Raw genomic sequence first — 16,196 nt, forward strand, 5'->3', positions numbered from 1 at the left:
CCACGTGTTTCATGGCCATGGTTTTCTGCCAAGTCCCACATTTGTCTTTTTATTACCTAAACCCGCCTCTTCCAACTCCTCCCAAAGAGAGTTTGTACCTTTATTCTTAAATGGGGACTGCGATACTATGGTCATTCTTCTATAATTACTTCCTGCTGGTTAGGGGCAGTAGGCCTTCCCTGACAAGGTATAAACCCCTCTTGCTATGGCACCGAGTGTGGAGCTGGATGAAATCCCCATGTGACTAACAAGGCATTGATTCTGGAAGAAACAATCTGAATCAGGATCTTGAAGGTATAGGGTCCCACTGACAGGATACTGGACCACAAGAGTAGAAAAGGCCAGGTGCCCGCAAAGGCTGCATTTTCATAAAGTTGGTGGGCTTTATCTTGCAGGTTTTGAATGCTGTTCAGGACTATTTCAGAGTGATTTATAGAGACAGACATGTTCCCCTCTGTGCTGCTGTTAGCATGTTAAATGCCCTGCAATTTTGCAGCACCACAGCAGCAAGAAAGTCTGTTTGCTGTCTTTGAACTAGCATGGCTAGTTTCTCCTGTGCTGTTAGTTAGCTTTAGGGAGTGATTGTAATAGATAATGGGGTTTGGTATAAATTGCCAATCCCAGTTTTCCATGGTGGTAGTTATGCCTAAGACAGCTAAGAGGCATTGCCTTTTTAGTTACTGTATAGGGAGAAACTACAGGAAATGAAAACAGACAAGATTTCTTCTTAAAGGGTGTCTGCTTGCCTTCCCTCTAGCAATAGGCATTTGGGCTAAAGTTAGAGAGAACATCTGGCTTTGACACAGACACTACTTAGCTTTGTCTCTTGAAGAGATATTTCAGGCCATCCAATATCTGGCACATGTGCATCCTGTTAGGTGTTTCTGGTGAGCTGGCACTTTCTTGGGCAGCTGGCTTTACCTGAGATAAGTGCATCCATCTGGGAATTCCTTTAACTTTAACAGCTATGGGAATGATGAGAACAACAGAGTAAGGCTCCTTCCATTTTGGCTCTAACCGTGAGTGAGACTTGTTCTTCTGCCAGGTGTTAATCAGAACCTCTTTTTCAGGTCCAGGGTATGGAAAGGTTACCCAAGACCATCTTGAAGGGGCTAAGCTGCAGTAGGTCCTAGCCACCTCATTTGCTGTTTCCCTTCTGATGGGAAAATGCCTAGCCCTGGCAGGATGACATGTGGGTCTGCCATTCTTCTCCAGGATATGAGTAGGACAGGTTCTGGAATAAAGACTAGGAGGAAGACCTGGGTTAAGTATATTCATTAACTACTTAAAAAATGAAGTTTACCAGGACTTTTAACATGTTCAAAATCCCTCTACATATGATCTAGATTAGAAAAGATATAACCATAATCATCAGGCAAATATCTAGAATAGGAAAGATATAGTAACAGTACTTATTACTAATCAATGCTTAAGTTTCTCCTGGAGCTTTAATTAACAGATCTAAGCTCCACGTTTGCAATACTTTACATGCTATCTCTCCATAGGAGCAGGTCATAACGCCAATTGTGTTTTAGTTCTCCTCACCGTACACTGTTAATCATTTCTCCACTTGATATGCCCTTCAAACAGCCAGCATGCTGTAGTACTGTTGACCCTAGAGAGAAGCTAGCAAGGTAGGCTCCAGTATTTCAGTGGCCTGGTGCATAGCACCCTTTGCCCCTATGAAACTGAGTCAGTCTGGAGGTGATATCTATTGTACATCCTGGACACAAAAGCCATCACCAGCTGATGCAGGAGTCCAAAACTGCATTGTACTCTCCATCCACTTCAGGAGTATAACCAGAGATGTAGAAGATACTTTTATTGTTTTACAGGTTAGTGATTGACCTAGCAAATAATGCAAATGGAGAGGCAAACTGCAGTGTAGTTGGGCCTGGCTTGAATGTACAAGAGAGTTTGACAATATTGAAATTTATCTCTTAATTTTCATACACTTTCTAAATACTTCCAATGTAATGTATAACAAATGAAATGAGGTTAACTTTTTAATACTTTGCCTTTCACTAGCAAGTATTGACATTTAAAGACTCATTTTTAGGTTGCCTTTGACTATTACCAATTTGTAATAAGTGAACCCCAAATCTGATTTCCTAGGCACAAACAGACTAACAAAGTTAAATACAAAGTTAAACACAGATCAAAACAGAAGAGAGAATTTTATACCCTTAGCGTTTTCTAGGAATTTTAAAATCTTAATTTATAGCATATAAGGAGGTCTCTTATTTTATAGGAGAGGTTTAGTAAACAGCCTAGATCTTCATCCCTATTCATTCCCCTTATTAGGCAGAACTGAGTTAAAACTGAGTAGGCTGATTCTAAAAGGGACTCAATGGAAGTCTGAGGTGCAGAAGAAATCTTCATCTCTTTAAGGAGACATGACCATGTGGTTTCTGGCCCTCAGATCTCTTCACTCTTAACACAAATTAAACTGGAATTCAGGGTCCTACATAGAGGCCACTCTCAGCTCAGTTGTGGCCACATAAACTAGCAGTAGGCAAATTTTCCTGATCCCTGAGAAGATAACCCATTAGGAGTCTCCTAGTAGGCTAGAAACCACGCCTATCATTCTAGGAATTATGAAGAAGTATATTTATTTGTATCTTCCAAACTAAAACACCCAAGCCACTGAAGTCTCAGGGGATGTTTGGCTGCTCTGGTTCCTGGCACCCCTGGCATTCTTGGGTCCAAGACTGTCTAAGACTTTTATGGCTCCAAACCAAAGCCCCCGAAATAGATGCTGACTGCTTGAGGGTCGCCTAAATTTTGTAAAATGTTTGGGGCAGCTGCTCTGGTCTCAGCATTCTGAGTATTCAGAGCCCTACCAATGGGTATCCCTGTGGCTGAACTAGGTCTTGGGAGATGACTGCACTCAGAGTTCAGACCAAAGCCAACAAGCCGAATTTGCGGGAGATGTTGGAAGCAGTTACTCCTAACTGAAGCCCCCAGAACACAAGATTCATAGGTCTTGGAAGACGACCAAACCTGGAGTTTGGACCAAAGCTCCTAAGCCACGTTTGAGGGAGGCATTGGGAGCAGTAACCCACCTCCCAACTGAAACCCCCAGAGTATATGATTCTTCCTAGGAAAAGTGACTTGAAACCTCATTTTTTTCCTACCTATTCTTAAAGAGGTCTTACGAAGCAGTCTCATTTTATGACTCTACCCAGAAGTTTCACAGGTAAACCAGATATCTAAAGCTCATTAAGACAGGGAGTGAAAGGGAAAAATAGGTGTGATATGGGGGCATTTTTGGGACATTGCAATTGTCCTGAATGACGTTGCAATGACAGATACAGGCTATTGTACATTTTGGCATAACTTAAAAAATAGTGTGGGAGAGAGTTTAAACTACAATGTAAACTATAATCCACACTTAGTGGCAATGCTCCAATATGTGTTCACCACTTGTAATAACTGTATCACACTAATGAAGGATGCTGTTAATGTGGGAAAGTACGGGAGGGTTAGGAAGTGGGGCATATGGGAATCCCTACATATTTTATGTATCATTTAAATAATCTAAATATCTTTATTTTATTATTTTTTAATAGATTAAAAAATTTTTAGTTACATAGATCATACAAAATATTACATTAAAAAATTTAAGAGGATATATCCCCACTCCCCGTATGGCACATTCATTGCATTAGATGAATACATTTTGGAGCACAGCTACACAGCATGGATTATAGTTTACACTGTAGTTCACACTCTTTCCCAGTCCATTCAGTGGGTAGTGGCAGGATATATGATGTCCTGCATCTGTCACAGTGATATCATTCAGGACACCTCCAAGTCCTGAAAATGCCCCCATATCACACTTCTTCCCTCTCCCTGCCCTCAGCAACTCCACTGTCTGAACACAGTGGCCACTGTATTCACATCAATGATACAGTTTCTTCCATTGCTAGAGTCACAATAATTCTATAGTAGAAAACCAGTAAGTCCATTTTAATCCATATTTTATACCTCCATCTTGAGGATGGCGATGCCAAGTCTGCCTTTAACTCGAGTGGCCTAGATCCCACACACCTGATGGATGGAATTCTCCTGTTTGCAGTAGTAGACGCTCTCAGTTCCCTGGTGTGGTGGTTGACCATCTCCACCTCCCTGTTAGCTGACATGGGTATGTCCAACAAACTGGAAAGTAGGTGCTGCAACTCTGCTGAGGCTTGGGGCCCAGCCAGAACACAGTCAGTCTGGGATTCAAGTCTCCTGAGCATACACCAACCCCAGTGCCTAAAACAGGTCCAGTAAAAGTGACATGGCATGTGTAGAAGAGCCATGTATAGAGAGGTCACATCTGAGTCCAACTCCATCACACTCGGGAGCACGAATTCCACAGCAGGGCCTATTGTCAAGGCACTGAACTCCAGAGACATCTGTCATGACCGCAGGACCTGGGTGTCTCTTTAAAAAATAAAAAAAATTGAAAAGTAAAAAAAAATTTAAATAGGAAAAAAAGCCCATTAGCCCTTTAAGAGATTAGAAATCAATTGTTACAACTAACAGGCTTGTGGGGTGGGAGGGTTGTGTACAATGCTGAGGCAATAACTTCCTCACACTATGCATGGAAGTAAAACTTAACTAGGAAATGCATTTTCAGTTTCTAAGACATTCCAAAACATTTTACAAACTTGAAATGAGAAATTTAGTAACAGGGAGATCAAATGTAGAGTAGAGATCAATTATGAATGCAACTGCTGGTTCATGACCCACCCTGGGAAAGGGAACAGGGACTGCCCTGCAGCACCCACCTTGGCCCTGCCCACCGCTGCTTTCCCTCCCCATCCCATGCTGGGGAGCTGGGTGTGGTTGGTAGGAAGGTGGGTCAAGGTGTGAATGCATGAGGTAGGGCTCCAGAAGCTTTCTTCTATCACTGCTGCCACCACTGCCTTTGGGGGAGGGTGGGGGAAAATGTGGTGGTAGCTAACAGTGGAAGCTGGGGCTAGCTGCTAAAAATGCCAGGGCTTTAGCATAGGTACACCACATCCAGGCCTGAAAAAAGTGCCTCTGCTGCATCTGGAGCTCATTCTGGGACCCCTGTCTGGTAGGGTCCTTCTTTGAGCCCATACTCTGTGCCCCCACCCTCCCAGCTAGGGTCGGGTATAACATGCCTGGGCATACGGTGCAGACATGGTGAGGTACCATGCCCCAGCTCCTGCCCTCAGCCTGGGATTATGTCCTGTAGAGACCTATAGGGCATTGAACAGACTGTAATTCATAGTTTAGACTCACCAATATCTGCTTCTCCTGGCTGGCTTACCAAATATATGTTGCTGGATTTCTTCTAGGTTCTTGGCTATGCAACAAAAATGAATTTAAGAACATGTCAGTTTAGTTAGGCCAGTAGTTTATTAAGGAACAGAGAGAGGAGAATAGAAACAGGAGAAAATAACAGAACACATCCCCATGTATACCTGCATGCTGGTCAAGGCAGAGAGAGAAAAAAATGGACAAAAAAGGGCCAATTTAGTCTTGTGATTGCTTTTTTTTTTAATGGCTAATTGATTTTTTAAACTTTATTTTGTATATTTAATAATTGAAAATATAAAAAATAATTTAAAAAATTTAAAAAGTTGAATAAAAATACATTTCTCAATTAAATGTACTAGATACAGTATAAATGTTTTAAAATCATTTGATATGTTACACAAAATATTTGGTTCATAGTAATGTAATCATACAGTATTTAAACCAATAATTATTCCTCTTACTTGATAATGTTTGGGGTAGGAATCCCAGTTGTTTGCTGTTTTGATTGATTACCCCACATGTCAATTTCCTGTAGTGGGGGCCCTTAAGAATATCACAGGTTTTTCCTTGATCCTGGATGAAAGACCATTCTACATGTGGGTTCTCATTAGGTCCTTCCAGCTGCTTTCTGGTGTGTGGGGGCATCGTCTTGCTCTTGGAGGATTTCCAGGTGAATTCCATAAATCCATGTCTCATGGCCATTGTTTTCTGCCAGGTTCCAGATTTGTCTTTTCATCCCCTAAACTGTCTGCTCCAGTGACAGCAAAATACTAGACTTGTTCAGCTATTTAAAATTTATTTATTATGATCTTTGGTGTTGGTTTTTGGCTTTAGGTTACAAAGTAAAGGGATCTTTAGTTTACAAAGGTTAAAAATAATAATAGGTGTTTGTCTTGAATAAATATTTTCCCTGCATCACTGAGATTATTATGTAGTTCTATCCTTCAGTATAATAATTGGTGAATTTCCATTAAGGTTTCTACTGTTGAAGCACATTTGCATCCTAGAAATAAACCTTATTTGATCATGACCTATATTTTAAAATCCAAGTTTAGATGTAATTAGCTTTTAATTTTATTTAGGATATTTACATCCATATTCAAAAGTGAAATGTGTCTATATTTTCATTTTCTTGTATATGTTACTACATAGTTTTGTATTGCTCAAGTTTACACAAATCTTATAAAATCATCTGGGTAGTTTGGGGCCTTTTTTGATTTTTTAGGAATAATGAACTTTCTCAAAATCCTAATTAGTATGTGGTAGACCTGGGGTGCAACCTAGTCCTTTTCCCATCAGAAACCAAATGCTTGATCACAACAATACCATGCTTCCCAAAAGAGAAGATGGTGATGGGCCTGAAAAGGGGATTTGAGTGTAAACTACATGTCATTTTATGTCCTCTTTATAACCACTTGGGAGTCTCTGAGAGGAAACACAGCACAGGATGCACCCTAATGATTCAGTAATCCCTCTGAGAACTTGAGTTACTCCAGAGACCACTCCTATTATCTTCCTGTTCACTTCCATTACATGGAAATATTGTGGCACAATCTGCCTTGAGGCCAGTGATAAGCTCTTTGAACAGAACAGGAGGACTTGGAAAATGTGCAAGTTCTCCTTCCTCCCTCCCCCTTGGTCTTAACTTCAAAGATTTTATTGAGTTCTCTGCTTCTATGACTAGATGTCCACAGTCTCCACTTAGCCCATTCTGCTGCCATTGTACTGACAGCACTTTGCCCAAAAGGGGGGTGTTTTCTCTGGCTTTTGCTGATTTGTTATTTTTTTCTCACCAGATGAGAATAATTTTGGTAAGATTGTTAGACATAATGGAAGAGAAGTCATGTGTTGAACAAAGAAGGAATAGCATGGCATATGCAGGGAGTGAATTGGTTTCAATAGACTCACAGATTTGCTATTCAAATTTCAACTAATTTTGTTCAAACAATCTGATTATTATGGTTTAATCTTTTGGATTGGATCTAACTTATGAAACCACTACTACACTGTCAATTTCCCTGTGAAGAAGTAGTCTGGTTTTTGCCTGATGAGACATAAGGAGAACATCCATGGAGTTAGTCTTGGTCCTTTAGGTGGGAATTCTTATTCCTGTGTTGAGAATGGACTTGGAAGATAGTAAGTATGTATGGAGGATAAGGACCAAGTGACGTTGAGGTTGAAGAATCTTGGAATCAGAAGAGAAATTGAGTATTTTCCCTTGGTTCCTATGGGGTTCCCTCCATTTCTTTTGTCACATTTGACAATGCATTGCTTTGTGACCCCCATCTTCTAGTGGCACATGTCATTTTAGGGGAAGGAGCTAAAACATTGAGAAAAAGTAATTAAGACTAAAGAAAAGCTGATAATAAATATGATTTTCTTACAGAAACTTCCTGATACTAGGAGTAGATTCACAGTCACCTCAAGGGGCCTCTTCTCCGCATTTGCATGGGGGAATAACATGTTAGTTTTTTAAAAATATCAAACAAGGAGAGCTCATGGGTGCAGCCTTCAAATGCAGTAATAACCAGGATCAGTGAGAGCTCCTATCATCTGACAAGTCATAAGCTACACTCATCTCTGACTCCCATTCACCTCCCTGTAACCACTCCTTTGTTTCAGGTAATACCAGATCATGTAACATGTGTTGAACATTTACTATATGCCAGGATTTATCCTATTTGCTCTGAATAGAAATGATTCAGATGTGTCTCTGCCCTTGAACATCTTACTGTCAAAGAGAAAGACAAATCATTTCTATATAATCTATTAGAGCTAGGATGGAGGTAAGTACATGGTACTGTAGACGCACATGTATCTATTGTAGATTGTGTGTTTATAGATATATTTGTGCATATCTGTGTCTATGTGTGTTGGGAATAGGAGTGAGGAATGGAGAAAATGTATGGATCAGTAAGGCAAGTGTTCCTTGAACACAAGAAAAAGGTTATTTTTTCTTAATGGAATCTTGGAAGTCCTGTGGTTAATAGTCAAATAAAGAAGGGATAGATACCAAAGGAATGTCCTGTAATGCCCTTTCATTAATTTACTCTCTTCTTTTAGGCATCATTTTGGACTTTGTAACGAGTACTTAGTTTTATGCTCTATGTCTCCTTTCTTCGAAACTGGGAGCCATCATTTGTCTATCATTTAATTTTTCCTAAGACCTGGATACACAATTCATGCAGCTTCACTCACGTTTCTACTTTGGGAAGGGCATAAATTATGGCAGAGAGAGCAGAAAGTCTAAAGCCAAACTGAACCAGGATCTGGAGACTCTAATCTATCTAAGCATCATTTTCCATAGATGCTCTACCTTCATAATTCAGAAAGTACCAACCTTAAAATAGCTTTTGTTCCCAAAATTTACTTTTATATCAGCTCTTTTGATAATAGACTATATTTGCCTTTAGAAGCACTTATATATTAGTTTAAGTATCTGTTATATCAAACAAGCTTAGATGGCCCAGTACATACATTTATCAAACCCATAATTGCTGTGAATTTATGATGTTCCAGGAAACACACTAGGCACTGGGGATAAAGGACCACTATGTTTAGTCCCTTACTCTAGGATTCTTTGTCTTCAGGAGCTAGGTCTTTGGTCCAGTACCCAGCATATGCTTGATCCATATTATATGCTCAATAAATAGGGTCAATTGAATATTCCAAGTGTGATAAAGCCCAAGGAAAGTGGGCATTTGCTCAATGTTGAGCAAAATTGTTGAGTATAAAATGGGAAAATGGCTAGAAAGGTGGCCTGGGAATTCCTATAGCACAGCAGTTCTTAAGCTGAAATTCAAGATTCCTCAATTTGAGTATAAAATGCTACTTCTTTATTTTCACTTTTCTCTGAATGGAGTTTAACATGTTCTTTTTGAGTTTGAATGTAGGCAACAAGCCAATATCAGTATTAGCAGTCTCTATGAATTTTCACCAGTAGAAATAAGAGATATTCTATGCTCCATTGAAGTTGTTGAAGACATCTCAAAATATCTTTTAACATATCATTTAAAATCTTCATTATTTTGAAATTATGGTAGTTATTAGACCCATAACTACATTTTAAAATTTAATGTGCCAATATAGAAGTGCATGTATTACCATATAACAAAGTGTTTTTAGAGACAATTTTGATAACTGTATTTTGATGTAATTGGTTTCCTTAGTAATCCCATACATTTTAATTTTACATATTTACAACATTATTCTGAGTCATCTCTGTCAGGAAGATAAAGTGTTGATACACCAAATTTTGCATAATGTTTTAATCTATAAACTTAAGTTGTAATTTTTTTTCCTCTCTTGTTGGAACAGCCCTACGAAATTTTATTGTTGATCCCCAATTCTGAAAGATCTCTTTAGGGATATTGGTGGGTTTTCTTACCATCTCAGCTAAATATGTGATCAAATTATTTTTTCACTTCATTTCATTAATAATCATTTATTGAATGAAGCTTTGTGCTCTGTTCTACAAAGGGAACAAAGATGAAAAAGACATAGGTGCAATTTTCAAAGGGGATTTTATCCTGGGAGGAGTAAATAGGTAATGATAGGCAGTGAAGAATGATGATGAGTCAGAAGTCGGTGAGTAGTGATGAGTTTGGGCTGAAGAGGAATCTAGCTAAGCTGGTAAAGTGGAAACTTTGTTGTGATGTTGTGTCTTCTATTTTGGAAGCCCTTTCATAGTAAAAATCAATGTTAGAGAGCTCTAGCTGGAGCTGGAGATAGGATTACCAAAGAGACTATGGCACACCATCCAGAATTACACTTTGGTTCCCCAGGTTATTTTCAAGACAGGTTATTTTCTTCAGGAAATATGTCAGGTCTACAAGATACTTTCACTCTTACTGTTTTCTTGTACCTTTATGACTAACTTTTCAGGGAAGAGACAACTGGAACAGTTGCATGTCCAAAGCATTAAAAAAAATCCACACAATCATGAGATAGGGAACTTGTGGCAATAACAATATAAGATTGAAAGTTAAATTAAAATTAAATGACATGACTTTACAAATGAACTCAGTCTATTTGTGTATTAATGTTATTTATGTAAGCAAATGTTACATTATTAAGAGTGTGATATTCAGAATAAGGATAATGATTCTTCTGATCTACTCCACACTTCTCAGGTGACACCAACAATGAAATTAACCAACTTACAAAGTATTAAGTTTTGCAACATTGAAAGTGTTACAACTGCAACGGATTATTGAAATGTCTGGCAGTGATTGGAGGCCATTTCTAATCCTTCCAACTCTGATTTATAATTTTTCAGGCTTACCTACCATTGTTTAGCATCTAGTAAAAAAAAAAGAGAAATTATAAGACAGACAAACCAGACCCAAGTGACAGGATTCCTCCTTCTGGGACTCTTTGATGACCCACTTACCCAGAAGTTCCTCTTTGTCTTGTTCTTGGGTGTCTACCTGGTCACTGTGCTTGGAAATCTGCTTCTCATGTCCTATGTTCAGGTTGAGTTTCAACTTCACACACCATGTATTTTTTTCTCTGCAACTTGTGTCTGGCTGACCTCTGTTTCTCTACCAACATCATTCCTCAGGCCCTGGTCCACCTGGAATCCAGGAAGAAGTTCATTTCATTCATGCAGTGTGCACCTCAGTTTCTACTATTCCTCATTTTTGGGTATACACAGTGTGTCCTTCTAGCAGTGATGTCCTATAATCTGTTTGTGGTCATCTGCAAACCTTTGCATTATCCTAGCATCATGAGCTGGAGGGTATGGGTTCAGCTGGTCACAGGATCATGGGCCAGTGGCATTCTGGTATCTGTGGTGGACACCACCTTCACACTACAGCTTCCCTATCGAGGCAGCAATAGTATTGCTCATTTCTTTTGTGAGGCCCCTGCACTGTTGACCCTGGCATCCACAGACAGCCGTACTTCAGAGATAGACATTTTAATCTGGAGGTTGTGATTTTCCTTATACCTGTTTCCTTAATTCTGATATCCTATGGCTGCATCATAGTGACTACAGTCAGGATGAAGTCAGTTGCAAGGAGCCTCAAACCTGTGGCTTTACCTGTGGCTCAAACCTCATGGTGGTCATCCTTTTATTATGGGTTAGCAATTGTCAACCTACATGACACCCAAGTCTTCCAAACTGCAGGGAAAACTAGTGTCTGTGTTCTATGCAGTGGTGACTCCCATGCTTAATCCCCTCATCTATAGCCTGAGGAACAAGGATGTGAAGGGAGCTCTGAGGAAAGTAGCCCAAGTGAATTTCCAACAGTCTTGGAATCTCTGACAATGAGTTCAGAGACTCTACAGGTTTGCTACTTGTAAGACTTGCTGAATGATCCCCTTCCTTTTGAATCTGGAATATAGTAAAACTCTCAACCTTGGGCTTATCTATGGACCTTCCCTCCATCCTTTGATCCAGTACTTCCTTTGTAGGGAAACAAAAATCTGGGGAGTAAGAATAAGGTCTGCTTCCTTCTGGTTGATTGATCCTTTTGCACCTAAGGAAATCCCCTAGGAAGCACTCACTTTTCATAAATCTAGAATTATAAAATCTTTTTAATCATGTTGTATATTACTGTCTATCAAGGATTCCACTCCAACTTCTCTCTGCACCATCAAATAAACAAGAGATTATTAAACATTACTGAATTACTTTCTATGAGCTATGTGCTCTTTGTGTGTGTGTATGTGTGCATGCATGTGCATGCACATCAGTTTGAAGAGAGTAATAGAGAGTGTGGGTACAATGAGGCAGAATATATGAGCTCTCTTGTCCTTCTCACACTCTTCATTGAGATATGAGGATTTTATCTATAAGGATATGAAGCTATGAAATTGAAGACAGGGTTTTGGAAAGCAGCAAGATATAGTGACGTATCCCATGGCTAGCAAGAGTGAGGAGCTGTCACCAAACCTAGACCTGAAGGACCAAGAGGAAGAAACAAGAACCTGGAGAGGGTAACTGGTCTCCAGGCCTGAACTGTTCATCTTAGTTTTCCCCTTTCTAACGGCACCTCAGTTGCTAGGGTTCTTTACCTGGTGTGGTGACCTAAAGGATTTGAATTCTTCATGATCTTTATTTTTTTAGATTGGATTTCTGAAGTTTCCCTTTGATCATGGCTATTGTTCAAGGAAGTATTATAAGATATCCCAGTGAACCCTCTGGATCCTAAACAAAGTCCATTTACCCCCAATGTATATCAGCAGTTCAATTCGCCCATGAAAATCGAGATTGATCACATCAAGCAGTAGAGTAACTCCCTTTGTGTGACTGCTGGCTCAGTAATATGAAGACGTCAATACCAGTGCATTCTCTGCTTCCAATTCATTTGTACTGTGCATGAATTGTTCAGGACCATGGTTAAAGGATTCATTTTTTGGGGCACTTGGAACTTGAAATCAACCAAGGCCAAGAAATTGGGGACAGATAGCAAAATCTTCTCAGGGGGTCACTTAATGTTTTAATGAAAAGAGCTGCTCTACCTGATTCCTTTGGTTTGCTCACCTTTACATTCTGGCTATTGTAGAGACAGCATTATATATTGAAAAATATTTTGAAGCAGATACTACATTTCTATAACATAGCACACGAACTCTAGGAGATTGTATTTTAGCTAGAGTTGTAACTGGAACCTCATCAGGCCAATCCACAATTCTATCAAGTGAACTGCTTCTGGACAATGGAATGCATGATGAATCAAGTAATTCGGTGGCCTTGAGCCTACTGCCAACATTTTTTTCATGATAAAATGTGTTCCCTGTTTGGGGTTGATGCTGTGTGGAGTACACATATCTATTGATAAGGAATTCTGTAACTCTGTGAATGGTGGTACAAGAAAAAACACTGAGTCTATTTTTGAGAGGATAAAACACTGACTTCTCAATGATAGAAGGGATCCAATGTGGTCAATATGCTACCAGGTGTCAGCTGGATAGCTTGGTGAATGGTAGTGTATTGGGGCTCAGTTTTGATAAATATAAACAGTATCACAACTACTATCACACACAATGTAAAAGATCCCTGGTCCTCTCTTTCAGTCAATGCCCTTTCCCTCCCCATAGCCTCTGGCAACTATTAATCTGCTTTCTGTCACTATATATTTACCTTTTCTAAAATTCCATATAAATGGAATCAAACAGCAGGCATTCTTTTGTTCTTACTTCTTTTTATGTAGGATAATGATTTGAGACACATCCATATTTTTATATGTTCTAAATAGTCTGTTCCTTTTCATTGTTGAGTGGTATTTCATTGTCTGTGTATATCATAATTTGTTTAACCATTCATCAATTGATGGACAATTTGTTATTTTCCACTCGGGCTATTATGAATAAAGCTGCTATAAACATTTAATAGATTCTCATGTAAGAGTTGTATCCTGCAACCTTGTTAACCTCACATATGATACCATTATAAATTCTAGAAGCTTTTGCTGATTTCATTTGATTTTCTGCATGGACAATCAGGTCATCTATGAATGAAGATAATTTAAAGTCTTTCCATTGGGTTGTCTTTGTTTGGTTTTGGTATCAGAGTAATGCTGGCCTCATAGAATGAGTTGGTAAGTATTCCCTCTGCTTCAATTTTTTGCATGAATTTGTGAAGAACTGGTATTATTTCCTCCTTATATGTTTCGTAGAATTCAAACATTAACTCATTTAATGTGAAGCAGTCTGGGCCTGGAGTGTGATCTGAGGAAAGTTTTTAACTACAGTTTCAATTTGTTTAATAGTATAGGATTTTCAGGGTATATAATTTCTTCTTGGATAATTTGTGTCTTTCAAGAAGTCTATTTCACCTAACTTGATGAATTTATTGACAAAAGTTGCCCATGGTATCCCCTTAATATCATTTACAGTCTGTAGAACATGCAATGTTGTAACCTCTCTCACTCTTGTTACTGGTAAGCTATGTCTTCTTTCTTACTTTCCTGTTCGGTTTGTCTCATGTTTTATCAATTTTATTGATCTTCTCACAGAACTAGTTTTTTAATTCATTGATAATCTCTTTTGGTTTTCTGGTTCTATTTCACTGAGTTCCATTTTGTTATTTCCTTTCTTTCGCTTAATTCTTGTTTCTTAAGGTATAAGCTGAGGTCATTGATGTGAGATCTTTTTTCTTTTCAGTTCTAGCGGCATCCTAAAGGTTATGACACCTGTGCTTTCACTTTAATTCAGTTCAACCTACTTTCTAATTTCCCTTTTAAGTTCATCTTTGACCCATAGTTTTTTAGAAGTGTGATATTTAGTTTCCAAATATTTGGGGAGTTCCCAGAGATTTTTCTGTTATTTTGATGTAATTCTATGTGGTCATATAACATATTTTATATTACTTGAATCCTTTTAAATTTATTGAGACTAGTTTTATTATCTAGAATATCATCTATCTTAGTGAATATTCTGCACTTTTTCCTAAATTATGTCCCTCCTGGGATCTCAGCTGAGACCCTAGGGTTGTCTACTTAGCAAGACTTAAAATCCAACCTCTCAACAATACTCAGTTCTCAAATATTTATCTCAGATTTTTAAAAAAATTTTATTGTAATAACATATATATAGCTCAAAACTTCTCACATTTTACTTTCTTTTGGGTTTCTTGGAATCTTTTTTGTGCGTAAACTACTTAGGATTTGGCAAACAAATCATAAGGATATTGCATGCAGATTTTGGACTTAATTCCCCTCATCTTTATTATTTTGACCCTACATTCCAAAGTGCTGTGGTAACCCCAAATTCTAATTTACATCTTCTTATTCTACTGAGATTGTCACTTTATTTTATGACTTTCTTTCCCCCTATTAGAGAATTGGCAAATGCATTTAGAGAAAACACGGGGTATAGAAGGAACTTACCTTAGTTTTTCTTCCCTCCTCTTATCTTTCTCCCCAAGGCTTATGTTTTTTATGGTCTAAAGTTTAAAACACCTATTTTTTGTGTTTTTAAAAAACATTTTATAGTTGTGTAGCCCTTTTTGGGGGAGATGGGTAAAATAGAAGTGATGGCATTAAGAACTTCTTTAAAGTTCTTCAGGTGATGCTGGTACACAGTTGAAAAACATTCACATCTATCAATGTGATGGAGTGGCCAAGTACTTTTAGAGGGGGCTGGAAATGTGGGTAGGGGTCAGCATATATTGGGTATGTAGATTTAGTAGAGGTTTCAAAATTTATTCTAACAGTTACAGGAAGCTGTGAATAGTTTTTTGAGGAAGACAGTGACATGATCTGTCTTTTTGAGAAGTCTACTCAAGATCCTCTGTGGATATTGGATTACAGGGCAGTGAGATAGAAATAGGAAGATCTCCTAGGTCAGGGGTTCTTAAGCTTTTTTTGTTCCATGGTCCCCTTTGCAAACCAGGTGAAAACCATGGACTCATTACTAAGTCCACACTATACTAGGGATTGTTTAAAAAATATATCACACCTGCACCAACACATCCCCACAAATAAAACGTGTTTCCAAATTTAATTTCAAAGTATGGATACCTTGTTAAGAACCCCTGTCCTAGGAGGCTACTACAGTAGTACAATAGTCAAGGTAAAGAATGATTGTGACTTGGTCTAGAATGGCAGCAGTCTAGATGGAGAAAAGTTAGATATAGCATATATTTTGGAAATAATTCAATAGGCTTGCTCTTAAGTTTAATATGGGGGGTGAGGGATACTGAATAAATAAGGAAGACTCCTAGAGTTTTTGCTTATACTATTGAGTGTTATTTATTGATAAATGTAGGACTGGAATATGAGTAAGTTTATGGAGCTATCTTTAGTCATGTTAAACTTTAGATGACTACTTGACATTCATGTAGAGGTGTGAAGAATTTAATTGGATGTAGTGTGGCTCCTGGAAAGAGTAGAGACCAAAAATCGATTTTGGAATTCATTTTTATTTCCTTTTGTCATTACATTCCACCCTGTAGTTTCTCTCTAAGTAAG

The 16,196-nt window shown here is 38.5% G+C and overlaps 1 pseudogene; it reads left to right on the plus strand.

The window, feature by feature from the left end:
• The first annotated feature begins 8,057 nt into the window (after positions 1-8,057).
• LOC111767158 (olfactory receptor 2D2-like) lies at positions 8,058-11,545 on the plus strand (annotated as a pseudogene).
• Positions 11,546-16,196: the final 4,651 nt, after the last annotated feature.

Source organism: Dasypus novemcinctus, chromosome 10, assembly GCF_030445035.2.
Source record: "Dasypus novemcinctus isolate mDasNov1 chromosome 10, mDasNov1.1.hap2, whole genome shotgun sequence".
NCBI classification, from domain to species: domain Eukaryota; kingdom Metazoa; phylum Chordata; class Mammalia; order Cingulata; family Dasypodidae; genus Dasypus; species Dasypus novemcinctus.